General features: G+C 37.3%; 1 long non-coding RNA gene across 1 annotated transcript; it reads left to right on the top strand.

Annotated features, from left to right (window-relative positions):
* The first annotated feature begins 266 nt into the window (after positions 1-266).
* Positions 267-644, top strand: LOC128457258 (uncharacterized). The gene is made up of 2 exons (XR_008341917.1): positions 267-376; positions 466-644. It is a non-coding gene; the product is annotated as an uncharacterized LOC128457258 (long non-coding RNA).
* The last annotated feature ends 6,407 nt before the right edge of the window (positions 645-7,051 follow it).

The following is a 7,051-nucleotide window of genomic DNA, read 5'->3' as shown; positions in this document are numbered from 1 at the left end:
AGTGAGCAGATATATAAGACGAACCGTCCTGGGTCTAAACATCATTTTGGACGCAGACGCAGTTTCAGAAACAAGAATGTCTCATTATCGTGCTGCTGTGTTGGCGCTGGTCGTTGTCTTCCTGCTTTGTGGTGAGTCTTGATACATCTCTGCATGTTTGTGCAGCTCATATCTGCACTTTTTTACAGTTATTTTATAAAATTCACAGCTAAAGGATTTGAACGAAAATATATTAATGTTTATCTTTGTTTTTAGTTGCAGAGAATGAGGCAGCCGCTCCCAAAGTTAAGTGCTCCATGCTTACGGGAGTCTGTAAAGACAGTTGCCTCCCAACAGAAAGGTTTGCTGAAAAGATTTCCTGTGCGGGAGAGGCTTCGTAAGTTCCGATGCTCAGAAACAGCAAATTAATAAATATTGTATTGTTGTTTAATCATGGAATTAAAGTAAGTATTGATTCTTTTTTAGCCCCAGCTGTTGCATACCCAAACTAACCAAACCATAATCCAGCCAAGCTACAAGACTTGCCGAGTATCACAGATGATGGGACAGACAGAGGACATCGTTGTGGAGGATTTGCTTTGGCTGACTTGGTGCTGATTTGAATGCAGCTGCAATGGCTGAATAAATATTACATTGAACATCTACATCCAATCATTTTTCATTCATTTTGATGTGAAAACATCTACATATCTGTCTCGTCTCAAAGTTCATACTTTATTTTCACTGGTGTTTGCTTCTTAATGTGATTTGTGGTTCATATGAAACATGGTTGGCAGAAGCAGACAATCATTTTGGGTCCCCAACAAAAAGGAAATGAAAACATGACTTAAACAAAAACGTTACCATAGAAATATCAATTTTAGATTGATGTGGTAATAAAAAATAATCACAACATACTTCCTTGATATGTCACCTAAAAAGTGTTAATAGATATAATTTCAATCAACCAATGGAGACAAGAGGTTAAAGTAGGAATCTCAGTTATCTGAGAAATAAAATCCCTCGACAGTCGACTTTGGTCTTCACAGGATCCTCAGTAATACAAAACCAGAAAAGTGACATTCACTGAAGTTCATTAGATAACTTAACTTTTTAAAGGGATAGTTCACTGAAAAATGAAATTCACTCATTATCTACTCACCACGATGCAGAGGCAGTGGTGAGGGAAGTATTTGAATTCACAAAACACTTCTGGAGTCTCAGGGGTAAACAGTGTTGCAGCCAAACTGATCTTTACTTCTTGGTCTGCAGAGCCTATGTGACCCTGAAGCAAGAGTTTCCTTTTCCACTCACAAACCCTTTGTACCTTATTCCCTAAATGAAGAAGTTGCTATAGGATCATTCTTCCATTATATAAATGTGTTTGATGCCAATAGTTAAGTCAATTGTTTGCATTGTATTTGGATCATGGGTGTGAGAGGGGAGCTCTGAGTTTTGTATCAGAGAATTGTGACATAACAGAGTTTCAGCCAAGCTGGAACAATCAATTTATCCTTAACAAGAATACCATTCTGCTTAATAAACTCAGATAACTGATAATCCAACGCTCATACATTTCTTTTAAAATAATTCCTCACACCAACAGGCACATTTGGAATAGAGTAAGACAACAGTCACTGACATGGCGGAATCACCATGTGTCTGTCATTTAATTTTCATCACAACTACTCATCCAAATTTACTTTAAAAGTGGTGTGTCAAAATTGAGTTGAGAGCCCTTGGAGGTTCAGTGCCAACTATAACGTTCTTTTAAAGTCAGATCCCTGAAACACCAGCCATAGCCCTGATCCCCCAATTATTAATTTTGCTCTTGAAAACCAGCCTTAGAAAATACTTCACAGTCGACAGTCAACTTCCAAATATCCTTAGCAGCACACCCACCGATTTTGAAATCGGAAGAATAAGCTGTTGATGAGAAAAAAAATGAATAAACAAATGGAGAGGCAGAAGAACTGTTGTAAGAGTGACCCTGTTGACATGGTTTATATTCAATAGCATTTAATTGTACTTATTTGTTTATTTGACAGGGACAATGTCAAGCTCCTTCGCAGTACCAGAGTTAGCTACAAGCTCATTTTTACGTGCAGTCACTGGTCAGGATTATTGAAACACGGCAGTAATAACAACAATACAATACAGATTGTCAACATGAAATCATCACCACCAAAACAATAACAATAAAACCACAACATTAGGGCAGCACAAAAACCACAAAAACAAGAGTTCATAGCATGAGGATCAACTGTCTGGGTTTATGTGTGATGGGTACATTATTGGGTTGATTTTAACCGTGATCTCGATTTGAATTTAAACCAGCAAAGCTTTTCCACTCTCTTCTCTCGCTTGGTGCTGAGTTCCAGTCGTTTGTGGCTCTAACAGAGAAGACTGATCTGCCAAGTTCAGTTGTTCTGTGCCGTGCTGCACAGTCACATTCTGTCGGTCCTAGTTCTCCTCCCATTGTCTGAGTGCAGTGATATTAACTCTTTTAATGGAGGAGCAGCCAGATCCTTGATCATTTCATACTCTAGAATAACTTCAGCAAGAAACACAAACCTGTCAAAGGTCAGGAGGTGAGGTCTTTTAATGATGTTACAGTGGTGACAACTTGCTGGCTATTTCTCCAGTGCTTTGAGTGTTTGTTCGTAAAGTGTTTGCAGTGGAGCAAGTGTTGTTTTCCCAGCTTGTGATGCAGTATGAGATGTGTGCAAAAATCCTTGAGTGCATGTGTAGTTTTGCTTCATCTAGAGGGAGCTGGTTTCTAATATACCTCAAGTTCCTTAGACTGAATTTTACAGTTTTATCAGCTGCTAAAAGGCAGCTGGGCGTCAAGGGTTGTTTACAGATATTTAAAATGAGATATGTTGAATTATGTCATTATCATAAATAAAACTCTGTCAGATGGCTTCTGGCAAAGGGAGGGGCTGTCTGAAAGGTAAAAGACAGTTAATGAGCCAAACATGTATATTTTGATATGCTCAGGGCAGGTTCACAAAGTCGCCGTAGAAGATTCTCAGTCATCCAGCTCATGTTTATCAAAAACTGGTTCCATCATTAACAACTGGACTAGGGTGTAGATAATTGTGAAGGTTTCACCTTTGTTGAATGAGACGTCTTTGATGAGAAATGAAATCTCCTAAAGCATAAACCCTTCTCCTCCTGAACAGTCTATTCCAGTAGGGCCTTGTGAATCTTGTTCTTGGTTCCCAGAGGAGTCCAGTCTTAGTTTATTATTTTCACTGTTGATCTAATACCATGTTTTCTACAACACTGAGAGACAATAGTAAAGTGAAGAAATTGCACTGAATATAAAGTTGGACTGAATGAAAAGTCTTCTAACATCTCTGGAGGTTTTCTCAAGGAACAAGTTGTTAGGCTGAAACATCAACTTGTGTATCGACTAAAATTAGCTGAAGAATGGAAAAATATAAAAAATGTACTAAAATAGGAAAAGACCCAAGTTGATAAATGTTCTCCTGTATCTGGCTTGACTATGATCCTTGTGCAATTTTTTCTGATGAGTATGAAGGAGACAAGTTGTGAGTTACACACAGTGCTCATGGTAATTATTCATTATCTAGTTATCATATTATTCAAGGGCAAAAAGTGTTTCATTGGTACGACATTTTTCCATCAGTGTAGATGTGAAGCACAAAAAAAAGTGAGGGGAGGAGAATGTGACTGTTGGACTCAATGAAACCATGAGACTTCGAACATAGACTCTTTGAAAGGTAGTTTATTAACTAAAGACATATATTTTGTCATATCAATCAATATAATATTATATATATAAATAATTAATACAAAAATGTTAAAAGATAAAGTATTTTTATGTCTTCAACATAGAGACTATCAATACCACTTGCTTGAGCTAATGACAGCAGCAATAGAAGCCTCTGGTGGTGGTTTGTCTTAAGGTGAGAGAACAATATACTACTTGTTAATTATGGTTTTCAACCAAATCTATTCAAAATTGCTGATATTAAAGCGTGACAGAATGTTTTTTGTTACTCATTTTCTAAGTTTTCATTTGGAGTTTGAAATAAATAATTATGTTTTGGATTAAAGTATGTTTTAAATTGCATTTTGGATGAACTACAATCTACAACTAGACCATAGCACAAGTGCTGATAAATCAGATAAAACAGGGCTTGAATCTTATTTTGCCACATTTGAGGTGTTAAACGCTTAAATTATTGTCTTGCCATATAAATTATATGAATGTAAATATTGAGGATGAGCATTTCATAACAGAGAGTAAATCCTGTCCTAACAAATGTAAAAAATACGATGTGGTAGACAACAGCAATATACTTTGAGAATAAAACAAACGTAACAATATTTCAATACAAACATTTGATATGAAATACAAAATATCTCGATAGATTCAAAGTGAAGAGGCAGGTTTTGACAGGCAAACCTTAAATTTTCCATTAACAGGTTGTTGACTTACAAAGCTCAAGTTGAACCAGTCTGAAATATGCATTATACTAACGATTGAAAGTGAATTAGAGACCAACCCATTTCCTCCTGTTTCACTCCTCCCCTCCTCACAAGTGAGCAGATATATAAGACGAACCGTCCTGGGTCTAAACATCATTTTGGACGCAGACGCAGTTTCAGAAACAAGAATGTCTCATTATCGTGCTGCTGTGTTGGCGCTGGTCGTTGTCTTCCTGCTTTGTGGTGAGTCTTGATACATCTCTGCATGTTTGTGCAGCTCATATCTGCACTTTTTTACAGTTATTTTATAAAATTCACAGCTAAAGGATTTGAACGAAAATATATTAATGTTTATCTTTGTTTTTAGTTGCAGAGAATGAGGCAGCCGCTCCCAAAGTTAAGTGCTCCATGCTTACGGGAGTCTGTAAAGACAGTTGCCTCCCAACAGAAAGGTTTGCTGAAAAGATTTCCTGTGCGGGAGAGGCTGCGTAAGTTCCGATGCTCAGAAACAGCAAATTAATAAATATTGTATTGTTGTTTAATCATGGAATTAAAGTAAGTATTGATTCTTTTTTAGCCCCAGCTGTTGCATACCCAAACTAACCAAACCATAATCCAGCCAAGCTACAAGACTTGCCGAGTATCACAGATGATGGGACAGACAGAGGACATCGTTGTGGAGGATTTGCTTTGGCTGACTTGGTGCTGATTTGAATGCAGCTGCAATGGCTGAATAAATATTACATTGAACATCTACATCCAATCATTTTTCATTCATTTTGATGTGAAAACATCTACATATCTGTCTCGTCTCAAAGTTCATACTTTATTTTCACTGGTGTTTGCTTCTTAATGTGATTTGTGGTTCATATGAAACATGGTTGGCAGAAGCAGACAATCATTTTGGGTCCCCAACAAAAAGGAAATGAAAACATGACTTAAACAAAAACGTTACCATAGAAATATCAATTTTAGATTGATGTGGTAATAAAAAAGAATCACAACATACTTCCTTGATATGTCACCTAAAAAGTGTTAATAGATATAATTTCAATCAACCAATGGAGACAAGAGGTTAAAGTAGGAATCTCAGTTATCTGAGAAATAAAATCCCTCGACAGTCGACTTTGGTCTTCACAGGATCCTCAGTAATACAAAACCAGAAAAGTGACATTCACTGAAGTTCATTAGATAACTTAACTTTTTAAAGGGATAGTTCACTGAAAAATGAAATTCACTCATTATCTACTCACCACGATGCAGAGGCAGTGGTGAGGGAAGTATTTGAATTCACAAAACACTTCTGGAGTCTCAGGGGTAAACAGTGTTGCAGCCAAACTGATCTTTACTTCTTGGTCTGCAGAGCCTATGTGACCCTGAAGCAAGAGTTTTCTTTTCCACTCACAAACCCTTTGTACCTTATTCCCTAAATGAAGAAGTTGCTATAGGATCATTCTTCCATTATATAAATGTGTTTGATGCCAATAGTTAAGTCAATTGTTTGCATTGTATTTGGATCATGGGTGTGAGAGGGGAGCTCTGAGTTTTGTATCAGAGAATTGTGACATAACAGAGTTTCAGCCAAGCTGGAACAATCAATTTATCCTTAACAAGAATACCATTCTGCTTAATAAACTCAGATAACTGATAATCCAACGCTCATACATTTCTTTTAAAATAATTCCACACACCAACAGGCACATTTGGAATAGAGTAAGACAACAGTCACTGACATGGCGGAATCACCATGTGTCTGTCATTTAATTTTCATCACAACTACTCATCCAAATTTACTTTAAAAGTGGTGTGTCAAAATTGAGTTGAGAGCCCTTGGAGGTTCAGTGCCAACTATAACGTTCTTTTAAAGTCAGATCCCTGAAACACCAGCCATAGCCCTGATCCCCCAATTATTAATTTTGCTCTTGAAAACCAGCCTTAGAAAATACTTCACAGTCGACAGTCAACTTCCAAATATCCTTAGCAGCACACCCACCGATTTTGAAATCGGAAGAATAAGCTGTTGATGAGAAAAAAAATGAATAAACAAATGGAGAGGCAGAAGAACTGTTGTAAGAGTGACCCTGTTGACATGGTTTATATTCAATAGCATTTAATTGTACTTATTTGTTTATTTGACAGGGACAATGTCAAGCTCCTTCGCAGTACCAGAGTTAGCTACAAGCTCATTTTTACGTGCAGTCACTGGTCAGGATTATTGAAACACGGCAGTAATAACAACAATACAATACAGATTGTCAACATGAAATCATCACCACCAAAACAATAACAATAAAACCACAACATTAGGGCAGCACAAAAACCACAAAAACAAGAGTTCATAGCATGAGGATCAACTGTCTGGGTTTATGTGTGATGGGTACATTATTGGGTTGATTTTAACCGTGATCTCGATTTGAATTTAAACCAGCAAAGCTTTTCCACTCTCTTCTCTCGCTTGGTGCTGAGTTCCAGTCGTTTGTGGCTCTAACAGAGAAGACTGATCTGCCAAGTTCAGTTGTTCTGTGCCGTGCTGCACAGTCACATTCTGTCGGTCCTAGTTCTCCTCCCATTGTCTGAGTGCAGTGATATTAACTCTTTTAATGGAGGAGCA

This window comes from Pleuronectes platessa, chromosome 15 (assembly GCF_947347685.1).
Source record: "Pleuronectes platessa chromosome 15, fPlePla1.1, whole genome shotgun sequence".
NCBI lineage: Eukaryota > Metazoa > Chordata > Actinopteri > Pleuronectiformes > Pleuronectidae > Pleuronectes > Pleuronectes platessa.
Note: the sequence above shows the minus strand (reverse complement) of the source record. Positions and strands in the feature narration are given on the sequence as shown.